A 20,097-nucleotide genomic window follows, 5' to 3' on the forward strand; every position below is an offset into this window, starting at 1 on the left:
GAATTCCTTCCATTCCTTTGGGATTTTTCCTTATTTTCTCTCTTTCTAAAACTGAGAAATATAACTTACAAAAAAGTGCATAAAACATATGTGTAAAATATATTGAATTATTACAAAGTAAATCCCCATATAATCATGGCTTGGGTTGAGAAATAGAATAATTACTCACACCCACAAAAGCCCCATGTCACCAATAGGAGATATAGTTTTTACTGAATATCTTTTTGTACCTTTTGAATTTGGAGCTGTGTGAGTATATTAGCTATTTAACGGCTATTCTCTCCCTCCCTCCCCACTCCTCACCAAAGTGCCATGGACATCTTCAACTGTTTTATGGAAAGGTAGGTGTAGCAGCTTTTCCACAGTCAAATAAATAATAACAGTTAAAATTTACTGTATTCCATGTTTTACATATATTAACTAATCAGTCTACATACATCAAGCATTGAATCCTCAGGACAATCCTATGAAGTAGTTACTACTGTTGTCTGCATTGTGCAGGTAAGATCACGGAGGCACATAGGCAGTAAGTAACTTGTTCAAAGTGATATCGTTACTCTGAGGTGAGGAACTGGGATTTACATCCAGGCTAGTGTGTCTCAGAATACAAGTTCTTCACTGCTACACTATTCTGCATCTGTAAATTCTAGAACCCAGGCTCTGAGGCACTGTGGTCACTGACACTTAGTAAGTAGGGAAGATTCTTGGCTATGGGCCACCAGGTGGGAGCCCAAGGGCTGACTCAGACATGCCACTACCCAGGCAAAGACACAAGCAATTAAGAATGGACAGGATGCAGTGGGTCTGGGGTATCAGCCAGCTGGCAAATCCTACAGAGCATTTAAATGACCTTCCAAGGACATCTGGGAGGTAAAATGCTAGTCAACTCTCCCAGTCTGACCTCAGACCTTTCCCAGTGCCTTAGAGCTCAGTAAATGCTTTTTGAACAAATGAATAAGCTCTTTCCACCTATAAACTGGAGAAGTTTAGGAACCTACCCTACAGAAGTACTTGCAGAAGTGGACGAGGGTGTCTGCTACAGTATTGTTTGCAATAGCAAAACTGCAATTGACTCAAATCTCCATCAACAAGGGACTGGTTAAGTATCGGAGAGGCGGCACCGCATAGCAGTGTAGAGTGTGGGCTCTGAGCCACAACACTAGAGTTTGCATCCTGGCTCCAAGACCTAACAGCACAGGTTTGGACAAGCTCCCTGACTTCATGCTTCAGTCCCTGCATCTGTAAAAAAGGGGATAATGAAAAGACGTACTTCATAGCCTTGTTGTAAGGAGTTAATTCATAGTTTCTGACATCTAGTAAGTACTGAAATCTTTTCTATTATTGCAGCCACTCATGCCATGGAATATTATGTAGCTGTTAAAAAGAAAGAGGTAGATCTGTACTCACTAATTTGAACAGATGCTGAAGATATATATTTTAGGTTAAAAAAAAAGTGTCAGAATGAACATGTCTGGTATAACTCCAGTTTTGTAAAAAACCTTCTTTCTGTGTATGCACAGAAAGAAAGCCTACAAGGATACACAAAACCGTTCAGCATGGGCTTCCCTGGTGGCGCAGTGGTTCAGAGTCCACCTGCCAATGCAGGGGACGCAGGCTTGTGCCCCGGTCCGGGAGGATCCCACATGCCGCAGAGTGGCTGCACCCGTGAGCCGTGGCCGCTGGGCCTGTGTGTCCGGAGCCTGTGCTCCACAACAGGAGAGGCCACAACAGTGAGAGGCTCGAGTACCGCAAAAAACAAAAAACAAAAACAAAAAACTGTTCAGCGACATTGCTTCTGGAGAGTTGTATGAAGGGGACCCTCATTTTGACTTTATACACTTTGTGTGTGTGTACATATATTTTATATATATATATATATAATTTTTACAACAATCATTTATTATTCTTGGAAGAAAATAAATAAGGAAGACTTCTAAATCATGAGAGGCTCGGGAAAGAACAGGGAAGTGAAAAGAAGACCCCTTCTTATGAGCTACAGTTTCCTCTCTCCAGTCCAAGGTGACATTGCATGATGGCCCTCCCTCTCACAGCACTGCCTTTCTACCTGACAGCATGGCACTAAGAGACGAGACACACATTTCATTTGTACCAAACCTTGTTATGTGTTCCTAAAATAATTCCTGCAATGTAGCCAAAAACCAAGGTTCTGCTTCAGATGCTCTCACTAATGAATAACACAGGGAACACAGATTGTCAAGCTGGTAGGGACCTTAGAGCTTACTTAGGCCAACCCCTTCATTTACAAATGGAAACAATGAAATGTGTTCCTGAGAAGGTAGATGTCAAGTAATTTTGAGAAATACAATTTCTTTTCCAGTGGGAAGAAAGATCAGAGATGCATCCTCATGAGGAGAATTGTATTATAAGAACCAATTAATAAACAAACTTATGGTTACTAAAGGGGAAAGGGGGGAGGAGGGATAAACTAGGAGTTTGGGATTAACATATACACACTACTATATATAAAATAGATAAACAACAAGGACCTACCGTATAGCATAGGGAACTATACTCAACATCTTGTAATAAACCATAATGGAAAAGAATATGAAAAAGAATATGTATGTGTGTGTGTGTGTGTTTATAACATAATCACTATGCTGTACACCTGAAACTAACACAACATTATCAATCAAATATACTCCAATAAAAAAAAGAAAAAAGAAAACCAAATGAAATAAAAGATATAGGAATTAGAAAGGGAAAAAGAAAGAACCAATTAATGCAATACATCTAAAACCTTTATACACTGCTGGTGGGGGTATAAGTTGTAAACCATTTTGGAGAGCAATCTGACAATATCTCCCCAAAGTGAAAAATTCTCATACCCTGCAATGGGGCAATTCCCTCCTAGATATATACCCAATAGCAATAGTCACATAAGAATATCTACACAGGAATGATCACAGTAGCCCTAACTGTGAGCCAGAAACTGGAAACAGCCTAAATGTCCATCAACTACAGAATGGATAAATAAATCATGGCACATTCATTAAATGGAATGCTATACAATAGTGAAAAATGAATGAACTAGAGTCACATATCACAATGTGGATGAATTTCACAAATATAACATTGAATAGGAAAAAACAAATTGGAAAAGAATACATACCATTGATATACATTTTAAAAACACATAAAGCAGTGGCATATGCTGCTTAAAGACCCATACATATATAGTAAAAGTATAAATAGATGCATGAGAATAATAAATGCCAAATCCAGAGAGTGGTTACTTTGGAGGGAGGAAAGGAGGAAGTTTGATCACAGAAGGATAGAGGGTTTCAAGTCTACTGGAGATGTTTTTTCTTAAGCTGGATGGTGGATATCCTGATTTTCATTATATTATTCTTTATACCCCTTTGAATGTCTAAAAATTTTCATAGCATATTGTTTAAAAGAATGCAAAAAATCCAAGGCTGAAAGGGAAATTCAGAATTTTCAGATATAACAAAATAACTAAAGAAATGTATAAGATACAAACATCTCACTCAAAATGACAGGATTATTCCTTCAACCTGCTTCATCTTTCTGGGACTAATTTAACAGGAGGGAACCTGCTAGAGGAGCAGCAAATGGGCACAGGGGGACTAAGAATTAGGAGATAAGGGTTCCATTCTCTCAAATACTCAGAAAGAACAATTTCATTAACCTCTCGTTTTTTCACACTTAAAAATGTGGTGCTGGATTAGATTACTTTAAAGTTTTTTTTCCATATGTTAATTTCTTCCAGGAATTTTTTTGGGCAGCAATTTCTAAAACTGTGTGTGCAAGATACAAAAATTTTTTCCATGTAGAAAAGAGTTCCCTGGTCAAATCTGTTTGGGATATATTGGGTTAAACAGAATTAAACAGGGCTTCCCTGGTGGCGCAGTGGTTGAGAGTCCACCTGCCGATGCAGGGGATGCGGGTTCGTGCCCCGGTCCAGGAAGATCCCACATGCCATGGAGCGGTTGGGCCCGTGAGCCATGGCCACTGAGCCTGCGTGTCCGGAGCCTGTGCTCCGCAAGGGGAGAGGCCACAACAGTGAGAGGCCAGCATACCACAAAACAAACAAACAAACAGAATTAAATAGATTACAGCAGTACTTCTCAGAGCCTTTAACACATTTATATATATTATGACTCTTCAAGAGGATAATTCAGTTATGAAGCATTTTCAAAAAATTATTGGACCATAGAAAACGGCCCCCTGAGACAGCAGAAGTAAGAAGAACTACAGTTCTGCAGTTGTGGAAGGAAAACCACGTTCACAGAAAGATAAACAAAATGAAAAGACAGAGGACTTTGTACCAGATGAAGGAACAAGATAAAACCCCAGAAAAACAACTAAATGCAGTGGAGATAGGCAACCTTCCAGAAAAAGAATTCAGAATAATGATAGTGAAGATGATCCAGGATCTTGAAAAAGAATGGAGGCAAAGATCGAGAAGATGCAAGAAATGTTTAAAAAAGACCTAGAAGAATTAAAGAACAAACACCTAGAAGAATTAAAGAACAAACAAACAGAGATGAACAATACAATAACTGACATGAAAAATACACTGGAAGGGGCTTCCCTGGTGGCGCAGTGGTTGAGAGTCTGCCTGCTGATGCAGGGGACACGGCTTCGTGCCCTGGTCCGGGAAGATCCCACATGCCGCAGAATGGCTGGGCCCGTGAGACATGGCCGCTGAGCCTGCGCGTCCGGAGCCTGTGCTCCGCAATGGGAGAGGCCACAACAGTGAGAGGCTCGCATACCTCAAAAAAAAAAAAAAGAAAAGAATACACTAGAAGGAATCAATAGCAGAATAACTGAGGCAGAAGAATGGATAAGTGACCTGGAAGACAGAATTGTGGAATTCACTGCCACAGAACAGAATAAAGAAAAAAGAATGAAAAGAAATGAAGACAGCCTAAGAGACCTCTGGGACTACATTAAATGCAACAACATTCGCGTTACAGGGGCCCCAGAAGGAGAAGAGAGAGAGAAAGGACCAGAGAAAATATTTGAAGAGATTATAGTCGAAAACTTCCCTAAGATGGGAAAGGAAATAGTCACTCAAGTCCAGGAAGCACAGCGAGTCCCATGCAGGATAAACCCAAGGAGAAACATGCCGAGACACATAGTAATCAAATTGATAAAAATTAAAGGCAAAGAAAAATTACTGAAAGCAACAAGGGAAAAATGACAACATACAAGGGAACTCCCATAAGGTTAACAGCTGATTTCTCAGCAGAAACTCTACAAGCTAGAAGGGAGTGGCAGGACATATTTAAAGTGATGAAAAGGGAAAACCTGCAACCAAGATTACTCTACCCAGAAAGGGTCTCATTCAGATTTGATGGAGAAATTAAAACCTTTACAGACAAGCAAAAGCTAAGAGAATTCAGCACAACTAAACCAGCTCTACAACAAAAGTTAAAGGAACTTCTCTAAGTGGGAAACACAGGAGAAGAAAAGGACCTACAAAAACAAACCCATAACAATTAAGAAACTGGTAATAGGAACATACATATTGATAATTACCTTAAACATGAATGGATTAAATGCTCCATCCAAAAGACACAGGCTCACTGAATGGATACAAAAACAAGACCCACCTATATGCTGTCTACAAGAGACCCACTTCAGACCTAGGGACACATACAGACTGAAAGTGAGGGGATGGAAAAAGATATTCCATGCAAATGGAAGTCAAAAGAAAGCTGGAGTAGCAATACTCATATCAGATAAAATAGACTTTAAAATAAAGGATGTTACAAGAGACAAGGAAGAACACTATGTAATGATCAAGGGATCAATCCAAGAAGAAGATATAACAATTATAAATATATATGCACCCAACATAAGAGCACCTCAATACATAAGGCAACTGCTAACAGCTATAAAAGAGGAAATTGACAGTAACACAGTAATAGTGGGGGACTTTAACACCTCACTTACACCAATGGACAGATCAACCAAAATGAAAATAAATAAGGAAACAGAAGATTTAAATGACACAATAGACCAGATAGATTTAATTGATATTTACAGGACATTCCATCCAAAAACAGCAGATTACACTTTCTTCTCAAGTGCATACGGAACATTCTCCAGGATAGATCACAACTTGGGTCACAAATCAAGCCTTGGTAAATTTAAGAAAATTGAAATCATATCAAACATCTTTTCCGGCCACAACGCTATAAGATTAGAAATCAATTACAGGGAAAGAAACATAAAAAACACAAACATATGGAGGTTAAACAATACATTACTAAATAATGAAGAGATCACTGAAGAAATCAAAGAGGAAATCAAAAAGTACCTAGAGACAAATGACAACGAAAACACAACGATCCAAAACCTATGGGATGCAGCAAAAGCAGTTCTAAGAGGGAAGTTTATAGCAATACAAGCCTACCTCAAGAAACAAGAAAAATCTCTAACAAACTAACCTTACACCTAAAGGAACTAGAGAAAGAAGAACGAAAAAACCCAAAGTTAGTAGAAGGAAAGAAATCATAAAGATCAGATCAGAAATAAATGAAATAGAAACAAAGACAACAATAGCAAAGATAAATAAAACTAAAAGCTGGTTCTTTGACAAGGTAAAGAAAATTGATAAACCTTTAGCCAGACTTATCAAGAAAAAAAGGGAGAAGATTCAAATCAATAAAATTAGAAATGAAAAAGGAGAAGTTACAACAGGCATGTCAGAAATAAAAACGGTCATCAGAGATTACTACAAGCAACTCTATGCCAATAAAATGGACAACCTGAAAGAAATGGACAAATTCTTAGAAAAGCACAACCTTCCGAGAGTGAACCAGGAAGAAATGGAAAATATAAACAGACCAGGGGCCTCCCTGGTGGCACAGTGGTTAAGAATCCGCCAGCCAATGCAGGGGACACAGGTTTAAGCCCTGGTCTGGGAAGGTCCCACATGACACAGAGCAACTAAGCTCGTGTGCTACAACTACTGAACCTGTGCTCTAGAGCCCGCAAGCCACAACTACTGAGCCCACGTGCCACAACTACTGAAGCCTGTGTGCCTAGAGCCTGTCCTCCACAACAAGACAAGCCACCGCAATGAGAAGCCCATGCACTGCAATGAAGACCCAATGCAGCCAAAAATAAATAAATAAAATTTTAAATATATATATAAACAGACCAATCAGAAGCACTGAAATTGAAACTGCAATTAAAAATCTTCCTGGTCCGGGAAGATCCCACATGCCGCGGAGTGGCTAGGCCCGTGAGCCATGGCTGCTGAGCCTGCGCGTCCGGAGCCTGTGCTCCGCAACGGGAGAGGCCACAACAGTGAGAGGCCCGCGTACAGCAAAAAAAAAAAAAAAAAAAATTCTAGGGCTTCCCTGGTGGCGCAGTGGTTGAGAGTCCGCCTGCCGATGCAGGGGACGCGGGTTCGTGCCCCGGTCCGGGAGGGTCCCACATGCCGCGGAGCGGCTGGGCCCATGAGCCATGGCCGCTGAGCCATGGCCGCTGAGCCTGCGCGTCCGGAGCCTGTGCTCCGTGACGGGAGAGGCCCCAATAGTGAGAGGTCCGTGTACTGCAAAAAAAAAAAAAAAAAAAAAAAATCTTCCAACAAACAAAAGTCCAGGACCAGATGGCTTCACAGGTGAAATCTATCAAACATTGAGAGAAGAGCTAACACCCATCCCTCTCAAACTGTTCCAAACAATTGCAGTGGAAGGAACACTACCAAACTCATTCTATGAGGCCACCATCACCCTGATACCAAAACCAAAGATACTACAAAAAAAGAAAATTACAGACAAATATCACTGATGAATATTGATGTAAAATCCTCAACAAAATACTAGCAAACAGAATCCAACAACACATTAAAAGGATCATACACCATGACCAAGTGGGATTAATCCCAGGGGTGGAAGGATTCTTCAACATACACAAATCAATGTGATACACCATATTAACAAACTGAAGAATAAAAACCATATGATCATCTCAATAGATGCAGAAAAAGCTTTTGACAAAATTCAACATACATGTATGATAAAACTCTCCAGAAAGTGGGCATAGAGGGAAACTACCTCAACATAATAAAGGTCATATATGACAAACCCACAGCAAACATTATTCTCAATGGTGAAAAATTGAAAGCATTTCCTCTAAGATCAGGAACAAGATAAGGATGTCCACTCTCACCAGTATTATTCAACATAGTTTTGGAAGTCCTAGCCACAGCAATCAGAGAAGAAAAAGAAATAAAAGGAATACAAATTGGAAAAGAAGAAGAAAAAGTGTCACAGTTTGCAGATGACATGACACTCTACATAGAGAATCCTAAAGATGTCACCAGAAAACTACTAGAGCTAATCAATGAATTTGGTAAAGTTGCAGAATACAAAATTAATGCACAGAAATCTCTTGCATTCCTATACACTAACAATGAAAGATCAGAAAGGGAAATTAAGGAAACAATCCCATTCACCACTGCAACAAAAAGAATAAAATACCTAGGAATAAACCTACCTAAGGAGGCAAAAGACCTGTACTCAGAAAACTATAAGACACTGATAAAAGAAATCAAAGATGACACAAACAGTTGGAGAGATATACCATGTTCTTGGATTGGAAGAATCAATATTGTGAAAATGACTATACTACCCAAAGCAATCTACAGATTCAATGCAATCCTTATCAAATTACCAGTGGCATTTTTTACAGAACTAGAACAAAAAATCTTAAAATTTGTATGGAAACACAAAAGACCCTGAATAGCCAAAGCAGTCTTGAGGGAAAAAACTGGAGCTGGAGGCATCAGACTCCCTGACTTCAGACTATACTACAAAGCTACAGTAATCAAGACAGTATGGTACCAGCACCAAAACAGAAATATAGATAAATGGAACAGGATAGAAAGCCCAGAGATAAACCAATGCACCTATGGTCAACTAATCTATGACAAAGGAGGCAAGCATATACAATGGAGAAAAGACAGCCTCTTCAATAAGTGGTGCTGGGAAAACTGGACAGCTACATGTAAAAGAATAAAATTAGAACACTCCCTAACACCATACACAAAAATAAACTCAAAATGGATTAGAGACCTAAATGAAAGACCAGACACTATAAAACTCTTAGAGGAAAACATAGGAAGAACACTCTTTGACATAAATCACAGCAAGATCTTTTTTGGTCCACCTCCTAGAGTAACGGAAATAAAAACAAAAATAAACAAATGGGACCTAATGAAACTTAAAAGCTCTTACAAAGCAAAGAAAGCTACAAACAAAATGAAAAGACAACCCTCAGAATGGGAGAAAATATTTGCAAATGAATCAACAGACAAATGATTAATCTCCAAAATGTGCAAGCAGCTCATGCAGCTCAATATCAAAAAAACAAACAACCTAATCCAAAAATGGGCAGAAGACCTAAATAGACATTTCTCCAAAGAAGATATACAGATTGCCAACAAACACATGAAAGGATGCTCCACATCACTAATCATTAGAGAAATGTAAATCAAATCCACATTGAGGCATCACCTCACACCAGTCAGAATGGCCATCATCAAAAAACCTACAAACAATAAATGCTGGAGATGGTGTGGAGAAAAGGGAACCCTCCTGCACCATTGGTGGGAATGTAAATTGATGCAGCCACTATGGAGAACAGTATGGAGGTTTCTTAAAAAACTAAAAATAGAGCTACCATATGACCCAGCAATCCCCTGCTGGGCATATACCCTGAGAAAACCATAATTCAAAAAGACACATGCACCCCAATGTTCATTGTAGCACTCTTTACAATAGCCAGGTCATGGAAGCAACCTAAATGCCCATAGACCGATGAGTGGATAATGAAGATGTGGCACATATATACAATGGAATATTACTCGGCCATAAAAAGGAACGAAATTGGGTCATTTGTAGAGATGTGGATGGATCTAGAGACTGTCATACAAAGTGAAGTAAGTCAGAAAGAGAAAAATAAATATCGTATATTAACGCATATATGTGGAACCTAGAAAAATGGTACAGATGAACCGGTTTGTGGGGCAGAAATTGAGACACAGATGTAGAGAACAAACGGATGGACACCAAGAGGGGAAAGTGGGGTGGGGGGTGGGGTGATGGTGGCGTGATGAATTGGGAGATTGGGATTGACATGTATACACTAATATGTATAAAACAGATAACTAATAAGAACGTGCTGTATAAAAGATAAAATAGAATTTTTAAAAAAAAGAAAGAAAACGTCCCCCGCCACGTGCAACACACCACCACCACTCCTTATTTTAAAACAGAATCTATTAACATTCTTTCTTAACAGTGTTCTGTGGAATATTGGTTTGGTAAATGTCATCCTAGAAGGATTTATCTCACTTGCTCTTTCAGTTGCTGATGGATGTTTAGAATCTTTTTAAAGAGTGGAATGTAGTTTCCTAGTTTAACTTCCACAGAGTGGGTTTCCTTTGAGTGAGTGCTCCTGGCCATTGTAGAAGGCTATCTTCTTAGGCTTCATTAGTGAGAGCCCATCCTATCTCACATTTTGGCAGATTTAACATGAGAAACTTCTGAGTATCTTTGGTTAGAAGTGCTGCATCCCAGATGTGCCCTCTGTACCTGGCTCTTGGGCCTTTGCTAAGTTTGCTGCTTCAAGCCGTGCTCCCTTCCTTTGGGTGATTGCAGAGCTGAGGAGTGCTCTGGCCTGGAACTCAGGGCCGAATTCCTGTGGGACAAGCCTCAAGGGAAGAGGAGCCCTAAGTGCCTTCATCGCCCAGCACTGGTTTGCAGTAGACAGGACTGCAGAGCCGAGGCCAGTCCACCCAGGAAAAGAGGGGATCCGACTTCTTTCAGGGACAGGACACTTATCAGTTCCACTGGCAGCACTGCCTTTTGGCGGGAGGGGTTCCTTAGAAGATCCCAGGGTCCTCTGGAACTATCTCCCCATCCAAATCCCAGAGGGGAAATCTCCTGAGGTTTGTGGCTCCCACAGGGCCTTTTAAAAGGTGATTTACCTGAGGGCCTTTAATCTAGAAACAAGGATTCCTTTGGAAAAGTCAGATGCTAAGGTGAATGAGGCAGAGAGATTTTTTTTAAAGGCTTTTGTTCTTTTGAACAATCAAAAAGAAAACATGAGAAAAGTATGTTCTTTTCCAGGCAGCTGCTGCTGCTGCCCTTCCTCCTTCTCTACCCCACTCCACCCCAGCCTGGCCCTGCCCAGCTACCTGCTTGGACCCAACACCTCTGAGGCCTGGCTCTCCCTGCCTACCGAAGGCAAGATAAGCCTTAACTACCCACACAGTGTCAGGCCCACTTACCAGGCTGGGGCATTGGGCCTGATGCTGGGGAAAGCTGAAGAGAGAAAAAGGAACAGGGTGTTTGATGCCAGAAGAGGTGATCCCCATTTCAAAGCTCTCCAAGCTCTGCTCTCAAGAATGGAGAGGAGCCTCCTGGTTACAGCGGGTAGAAAGGAAATCAAGGGAAGCAATCAGAGGAAAACTGCAACGGGGGAAGCCGGATTGAGCCAGGAAGTAAATGCAGAGATTAGGATGCACCTTCAACCCCAGGCTCCTAGGTCAGAGCCCGGTTTGCTCCAAGGAAGTGCTCCTGTGTCCTGTCTGCTGGCCAGACACTCATTTGTTCAGGAAACCTGCTCCAAGGTCCCGCGTTTCCTCTCTCCTCCCTTTTCAGCTAATGCTTTCCACACCCCTTCCCTTCCCTCCCTCCAGGAAATCCATCCATGGACAAAAAGCCTGTCATTGAGAACAGACATAAATAAATAAACAAACATGTAAATAAATAAATACCCCTCTACTCTCAAAGCAGCAAACTGTGGACCTTCCTCTTATTCATTTTTAGACCATAGTTGCTCAAATTGGATGGAGTTTCTATTCCTGGGCATCTTTATTTTTTTCCTTCTATAAATCCAGGCGGTGGCTACTTCATTGTGGGCATTTTTTTAAATGCAAGTTTTCCCCTAAAGGCACAAGCAGGTGGCAGGCAGGCAGGCAGGTGCATACACACACACACACACACACACACACACACACACACACGGGCGCACACAGAGTACCTCTGGAGCTTCCCCTCCCTCAGTCATTTCCCCTCAGTGGGCTGAAAAAGGGTGAGGCTTGAAATCATTTCTCTGTGGCCTACCTTCTGATTCCAGCAGGTCTGAGGAGCAGGCGACAACCGGGAGCTGGGCGGCCAGGGCTGGGTTGCCTGTGTGAATCAGCAAAGAAGTCCCTGAGACAGGGATGCTGACAGCTGCTGTATGCACACTCTCCCTCTGTCTCTCCCACCTCCCTGCCCTCCTTCTCCTGCTCCTCCTCCCCTCTCGGAACCGCTCTGTGTTGCTATGCAATCATATCACAGGACTAACAGCATCACTCCCACCTCAGGCAAAGATACCCTTGACTGGGCAAATGCAGGAAGAGGAAGGACAGTTTTGTAGAACTACCGGAGCCTTGGCAGCTCTCTCGGAGATTTCAATTTATTAGAAGCAGAGAAGGAAAGCGGAAGACGCTGAGAGGCAGAGGGGGAGAGGGGGAGAGGCTTCCACTGGTGAGGAGGAGACAAAAGAGGCTGAGAGATCAATACAAGCTGCTGAGCGAGGAGCCTGGGCCTCAACTTCCACAGATCTAGCTCAGAGCCAAAGCCAACTTCAGAGCCAGCAGCTGGCAGGGCCCCTCATTAGCCAGTCCAGGATTCAGTTTCTGTGTTAGAGGTTGAAACACTCTGCTCTAGAATCATCACTTGTACCCAAGGTAGAGTCTTGGGCCCAGGGCAGTCTGCCAGTCACCCGTAAGTTCCATCCTTACCTCCTCTTAGATCTAAATGTAGAGAAAGCCTTGACAATGAGAGCAGCAAAGTGCACCTTGAATGATTTAAGAAAATACAGCTCCTCCGTGCCTCCCCTCACCCACTACCCCAGTCACTCTCCTTCCTTCTGTCCATACCAGCCCTTACAACTTTAACTGTCACCCCTGTTAAAGAGAAGAGGGTATGAATGCCAAACACACTGAGAGACCTGGGAGAAGCCACTAAAGGGATGGAGGGGATTATACCCCTTTACGGAGTGCCCAGCACACAGTACGTTAACTCAATAAATATTTATTGAATGAGTAAATTGAAATGCTGGATGGATGGATGGATAGATGGATGGATGGATGGGTGGCTAGTAGTCAGAAGGCCCCCATCCCCATCCTCCTACACAGACATATTTAAAGCCCCAGCAGCTCCAGCCTGGGGCAAAGGATAAGAGAAGCATTCTTCTTTCCTCTCTCCATTTCTGAGAACAGGGTGTGTATGAGAAGGAGAAACGCGTTGGTTTGGGGGTGGATTGCTTAACTTTACTGATTTGCCTCTAAGAACTCTATAAGCTCTGATGGCAATGGAATTTAGAAGACAAAATACTTCCTGGCCCAAAGGACTTGGGACTAGTGTTTACAAAGTTTCTACAAAGACTGAGAATTATTATTATTATTATTAATTATTATCTTTATGGAAAACCCTCAGGTAGGAAATAACTAGTGTGTATGTGTTTTCTTTTGAGATAAAAATGTTAAAAACTTAAGCTGCTGGTTTCAGTAAAAGATTAGCCATAAAGGCCTGATCTCCTCTTTAAAACGAGCAAAGAAAATGGGAACCAACTGCTCCCTCCCCCAAACGAGGCTTTTAGAGCTGTGTGAGTGGCCCCCCCTGCCCAACCCCCATGCAGGCGCAGAAAGGGCCTTTGATTTCTGAAGGGGTTTTGGAAGCACAACCGGCTTCTCAGTCTACACACCCCCGACAGAGCAGTTCTGAGCTCCCCAGCCTCACCCGGCCTGGCCCCAGTCTTAGTCCTGGCAGCATGCAGGGTTTCTCAGTACCATCCAGATCCAGGGCCCCAGAAGTCCTTTACTACTGACTCAGAATGACTTGGAGGGGGCAGTTGGCTAGAAGAAAGACCAGAGGAACACTCTGAGAAACTGTTTGGGCTGGCACAGCACAGAACACACACCGAACACATGGGGACCTGACTCCATGCTCACTCCTGGCACCAGTGCACTGGCACACCAAGTCAAAGCCGAACCTGAGTTTCGAAGGAGGAAGGAGAGTGAGCCGGATGGGGTACTTGCTGCCCACTTGTTTTTTTAATTTATTTATTTATTTTTGGTTACATTGGGTCTTCGTTGCTGCGGGCAGGCTTTCTCTCTAGTTGTGGCAAATGGGGGCTATTTTTTGTTGCGGTGCACAGGCTTCTCATTGCAGTGGCCTCTCTTGTTGCGGAGCACAGGCTCTAGGCATGCGAGCTTCAGCAGTTGTAGCATGCGGGCTCAGTAGTTGTGGCTCGTGGGCTTAGTTGCTCCGTGGCATGTGGAATCTTCCCGGACCAGGGCTCGAACCCGTGTGCCCTGCATTGGCAGGTGGATCCTTAACCACTGCGCCACCAGGGAAGCCCTTGCTACCCACGTTGACTGCACCTGGACTGACCCAGATCACCATGAGCAGTCAGAATCCTCCTTAATTTTTCTATCTCTAGAGAAAGCATTCAGGCTGCTGTTACAAAAAGACAATACAAACCTCCAGGAAAATAAACCCACAGAGTTTGTTTTGAGGGATACAACAAAATCTTTCCCTAAATCTCTCTCCCGTTGACTCAATTATGATGGAAAAGACCTCCCCTCCTTGTTCCTTTGCTTTAGGCACTCAGAGCTCTTGTGTAAAATGAGGGTATTACCAGTGAGACAAAAAACGTTATGCTATTATCAGCTAGCAACACTTAAGATTTAATTATTAGATTATAATTATGGCTAACATTATTGAGCATTTACTCCAGGCTAGGCACTGTTTGAAGTGCTTTGAACATGTTATTAGCTCATTTCATTCTCATAGCAGATTAAAAATAGCTTCTATTATCCCCCCACACACTTTATAGATAAAGCACTGTAACACAGTGAGGTTACATGACTTGCCCAAGGTCACACAGCTATGCATTATGGAGCTAAGACTTATCCTAGATCTCTCTGGGCAATGCCCACATGATTAACCATGATGCTATACTGTCTCCATCTATCTTGTAGTGGTCTGATCAGATGTCAAGCCTAGGTAGGTCATTGAGACAAATGTGACTAGGGCAGAAGTCCCTGGATAGTTTTTCTAATCTTTTGAGTCTTTTCTCAGGCTATTTCCTCTACTCAAAATGTCTCCCTTCCCTTTAGAGGTCAGAAACACAAGGGACCTTAGACGTAAGATTTCTCTCTCTGAGAAGTTCCAAGTGAGTAGATTCCATACAAATTTTGGTTAAGACTATGAATGGAGTATGAAAGGGAAAAGACAAATGACCTTGAGATGAGGTGGAGTGCTCCAGTTTGCTATGGTTCCCACACTGCCCACTGTACTCTAGTCGTTTATATTACCTGTTCAGCTCCTGTGGCTTTTCAGTGGGTGCCGTCTCATAGGCTACTGAAGGTACATTCCTTACTGTCATTGGTCTTCTGGTGTATTTAGAAGAGGATTGTTTGGTTTTTGCTTCCTGGAGAGTGTCAGGATGGGTAGAGTCTCTAGCTGTGTTTCAGGAAAGGTAATATCTTGGCTTGAACATCACAACTGGATAGAAAAGTTCACTCTGACATTTAAATCCCAGGGAGAGGCATTTTTACCCAGGAGACATCTCAACAAACCAGAGCAAGCACATAGGCTAGCTTCAACTAGTTTTCTGATGAGGACAAAGAAAGATGAAAGGGGGTCAGGCCACAAGCTTTGATTGTCTCTCCACCCTGGTAACCTACAGGAGGATGTTTGAGACCCATCCTAGTATCACTGAGCAGGACTTTGCTCAGTGGACAAGGATAGGTGGGGCATTTCAGGCAGAGAGAAAGCATGTGAAAAGGCACAAAGCTGAGAGAACACAGCTTGCTAAGGGACTGTAAGTACTAACTCACTTTGATTAACCTAAGATGGGGTTACAGGTGGGAAATGGCAGGATGTGGCAGGAGGTGAAGCTTTGGAAGCACACACAGAGGCACTAGGGTCATTTATGTTTTTGTTGTTTTTGTTTCAAGCAGGGAAGTGGCATGGTCAGATTTATGTTTTAGAAGTATCATTCTAATGGGTTTCATTGAAGAAACAATTTTTTTAAATTGAAGTATAGTTAATTTACAATATTAGTTTCAGGTGTACAACATAGTGATTCAATTTCTTTTATAGATTATTACTCCATTTAGAGTTATTACAAAATAATGGCTATATTTCCCTGGGCTGTAAAAGATATCCTTGTTGTTTATTTATTTTATACATAGTAGTTTGTGTCTCCTAATCCCCTCCCCCATCTCACCCCTCCCACCTCCCCACTGGTAAACACTAGCTTGTTCTTTGTATCTGTGAGTCTGCTTCTTTTTTTTATAGTCACTAGTTTGTTGTATATTTTAGATTCCACATATAGGTGACATCATACAGTATTTGTCTTTCCCTGCCTGACTTGTTTCACTTAGTATAATACCCTCCAGGTCCACTCATGTTGTTGTAAATGGCAAAATTTCACGAGCACTTAGGTTGCTTCCATATCTTGGCTATTATAAATAGTGCTGCTATGAACATAGGGGTGTATGTATCTTTTCTAATTAGTTTTTTTTCTTTTAATATACACTCAGAAGTGGATTGCTGGATCATATGGTAGTTCTATTTATAGGTTTTTGGGGACCCTCCATACTGTTCTCCATAGTGGCTGCACCAATTTAGAATCCCACCAAAAATGTCCTAGGGTTCCCTTTTCTCCACATCCTCGCCAACATTTGTGAAGAACAATTATTTATTTATTGCCCGCTACATGCTAGGTCTGTGCTAGACCCCAAGAGCACAGAGAAAACTTGAAAACTACCTTCAAGTTGCTCACAGTCTAATGGGTGAGACAACTAATGAAACATAAATACAATCGAGTGCAATGAACGATGAATTGGAGGAGAGGAAGGCTGGAAGCTTGGACACCTAGTAGGAGGTGGTTGTAGCACTCATCTGATGAGGGCCTGAAGCAGAGCAGTTGGTAGTGAGGGTGGGGCAGTGCCTCCAGCCTTAATGAATCTTCCTCATATTCTCCTTCCCTTTTATCATTTCTTCCTAGCCTAGCTTTACTACTTGCCAAGTTGCTAAAAGAGAAATAAACTGTGAATAGCTTTTTTGTCCTTGGTGGGTGGGGGAGAGGTAGTATAGGTAATTCCCATTGTCATTCCACAACCTTATTCATTGCCCCCCCCCACCGCCGACCATGTTTACCAAAAGTATTACTTCAAATCATTTCTACTCTTCTCAAACACCCAACCCATGCCCACCTACCTCAGCAAATAACCTCCATTCTTGTTTTGCTGAGAAGGTGAAAGCTATTCCTGCAAAAGTCTTCTCTGCCTCAGAACTTCTTTCTATCTTCTTCCCCTTCCATTATCCCCAGACAAAGAACCTCCCCCTGCTTTTTCCTCACCAAGGTCAATACCTCTGCTCATGACCTCACACCATTCTCTTCCTATCTTCTCTGGTAACTTCATAAATTTTTGTCTCTCTCTGGCTTTCATCTTCAACCTAATCCTTGCTTTTGACACTTTTCCCTGCTTTCTAAAAACATGTGAGGAGAAGGAAGTTTGCTGACTCCAGTGAGCTGGGAAGGGGGAAGAATGTTCCCCCACTAGAGAAAGCCCTCCCCTCTGCCCTGTAGGAACCCACCACACACACAACCCGGTCAAAACTGTCTTACCAACAAGTTTGGAGGGAAGAAACGTCATCAGGGCAAAGAATTCCCAGGTTTCAGGTAAGGTTAGGACATAAAAAGTAGAACTAAGAAAATGCAGAGAATAAGAATAATAAACATTTTTACCAAAAGGGAAAGGGGGGAGGGATAAATTGGGAATTTGAAATGAACATATACACACTATTATACATAAAGTAGGTAAACAACAAGGACCTACTCTATAGCACAGAGAACTGTATTCAATATCTTGTAATAACATATAATGGAAAAGAACCTCAAAAAGTTATATATATATATATGTATAATTGAATCACTTTGCTGTATACCGGAAACATTGTAAATCAACTATACTTCAATAAAAAAATTTTAAAGTAAAGAATAATAAACCTTGGCCAGTTATTTGCAGAGTGCTTTTTGCCACATTGTTTTTTATTTTGTTTTTTTTTTTGTTTTTAAATAAATTTATTTATCTTTGGCTGTGTTGCTGCATGCGGGCTTTCTCTAGTTGCGGAGAGTGGGGGCTACTCTTCGTTGCAGCGCGCGGGCTTCTCATTGCAGTGGCTTCTCTTGTTGCAGAGCACAGGCTCGAGGTGCGTGGGCTCAGTAGTTGCCACATTGTTTTATTTATCTAGCAGAGATTGCTTCCAACGAATGGGAATTTCATGTAGCAAAATAGAAAGGATTAAGTAGAGGGGCAGACAGAGGTGAAATGCCTGAGAAGTTGGGATTGTGAGAATGAGTCAGAGAGTAGAGGGGAGGGAGTTTCCCCAAGTGTGTATGACATAGACAACAGAGCAGGAAATTGGGTGATAAGTTGGAGGAACATGTTAGGAATGTAGGGGCGCACTGCTGAAAAGGCTGAATTTTGTCATTGAAGTTGGTAAGGAATAAGGCGAAGCCACAACAGAGAAGGGCTGAAGAATCAGTGTTGTCCCAGTCAATGTCCTGAGCACCCTCTGCTGTTTCTGCTGAACATCTCAAAATGTGGAACTCATCTTACACACTTGGTTACCTCCCACCCTCTTCTCCTGCTTTTCAAGCTTCTGCTGCACCAGACCCAGCAGCTGGGATGTTATATAACCAAATATTATGTTCTATTTATGTTTTTAAATATATTCCATTTAGACCAAAACCATTCAAGCTACGGTAAAATTGGTACAGTGGAAAGAACACTGAATTAGGAGTCAGAAGACAAAGGTTCTAGTCCCAATTTTGCTATTAAATTGCTGTTAACCTTTATGAGCCTTAGGGTTTTTTGCTTCACCAGAAAGAGGGTAATATCTGTCCTATTCACATGATTAGGTTGAGAATCAAACAGGATAATGGATATGAATATATATTGAACATACTGAAATTATAAAATGCTATTTAAATGTAAGAGATTACTATTTCCATTGCTTCAACGTCCTGGTGATTCTTCTATCTGCAGTTGTTGTGAGTATTACACCTAGTAATTACACCTAGTGAGTATTACAAGAGGTAATAGCTGTCAAGTGTCTTACACTGTGTTTGGCACAGAGGATGAGCTCCAAAAATGTTAGTTCCCTTCTCCTCTCAATGCAAGTTACAAGCAAGAAATGGGGCTTCCCTGGTGGTGCAGTGGTTGAGAGTCCGCCTGCCGATGCAGGGGACACGGGTTCGTGCCCCGGTCCGGGAAGATCCCACCTGCCGCGGAGCGGCTGGGCCCGTGAGCCATGGCCGCTGAGCCTGCGCGTCCGCAGCCTGTGCTCCGCAACGGGAGAGGCCACAACAGTGAGAGGCCCGCATACCGCAAAAAAAAAAAAAAAAAAAAATGCTCACAACAACTAGGTGAGGTAAGGATTATTGTTCCCAACTCTATAAACAAGGAAACTGCATCTCGGAAATGTTAAGTAACTTGTTCAAGTTCATTAAGCTAATAAGACATGAAAGCTGGAATTCCATCCCAAATCCATCTGACTCCAATGCTGATGCTCCTCCCACTTCTCTCCTTCTTCTAGGCAGGACATCAATATTCAAAGCAGGGCACATCCTAGAAATTACCACTTCTTGTTGCACTCAAAAGTACATATTGCCATAACATCTGGCAAGTACCTTGGCCACCAACAGGTAGAGTCCCCTTTCAGTGATGCCTCTAAATCCTGAAGTTGTTTTGGAATCTAAAGAAAGCCAGGACCTGGACTTCCCTGGTGGTCCAGTGGGTAAGACTGCGTTCCCAATGCAGGGGGCCCAGGTTCGATCCTCAGCTGGGGAACTAGATCCCACATTCATGCTGCAACTAAAAGATTTTGCATGTCACAACTAAAGATCCCTCACACCACAATGAAGATCCCACACACAGCAACGAACATCCCACGTGCTGCAACTAAGACTTGGCACAGCCAAAATAAATAGATAAATAAATATATTTTTAAAAAG

General features: G+C 42.1%; 1 protein-coding gene across 4 annotated transcripts in view; it reads right to left on the bottom strand.

Moving 5' to 3' along the window:
• The window catches only part of DRP2 (dystrophin related protein 2), a 58,796-nt gene extending 46,330 nt beyond the window's left edge, over window positions 1–12,466 (bottom strand). For 3 of the 4 annotated variants that reach the window (XR_009560657.1, XM_060292109.1, XM_030840551.2), the window contains exon 1: window positions 12,138–12,371. The gene's annotated coding sequence lies outside the window, so the exon portion shown is untranslated. The other variant, XM_060292108.1, reaches the window with a different exon arrangement.
• Between the last annotated feature and the right edge of the window lie 7,631 nt (window positions 12,467–20,097).

Source organism: Globicephala melas, chromosome X (genome assembly GCF_963455315.2).
Source record: "Globicephala melas chromosome X, mGloMel1.2, whole genome shotgun sequence".
Lineage (NCBI taxonomy): Eukaryota > Metazoa > Chordata > Mammalia > Artiodactyla > Delphinidae > Globicephala > Globicephala melas.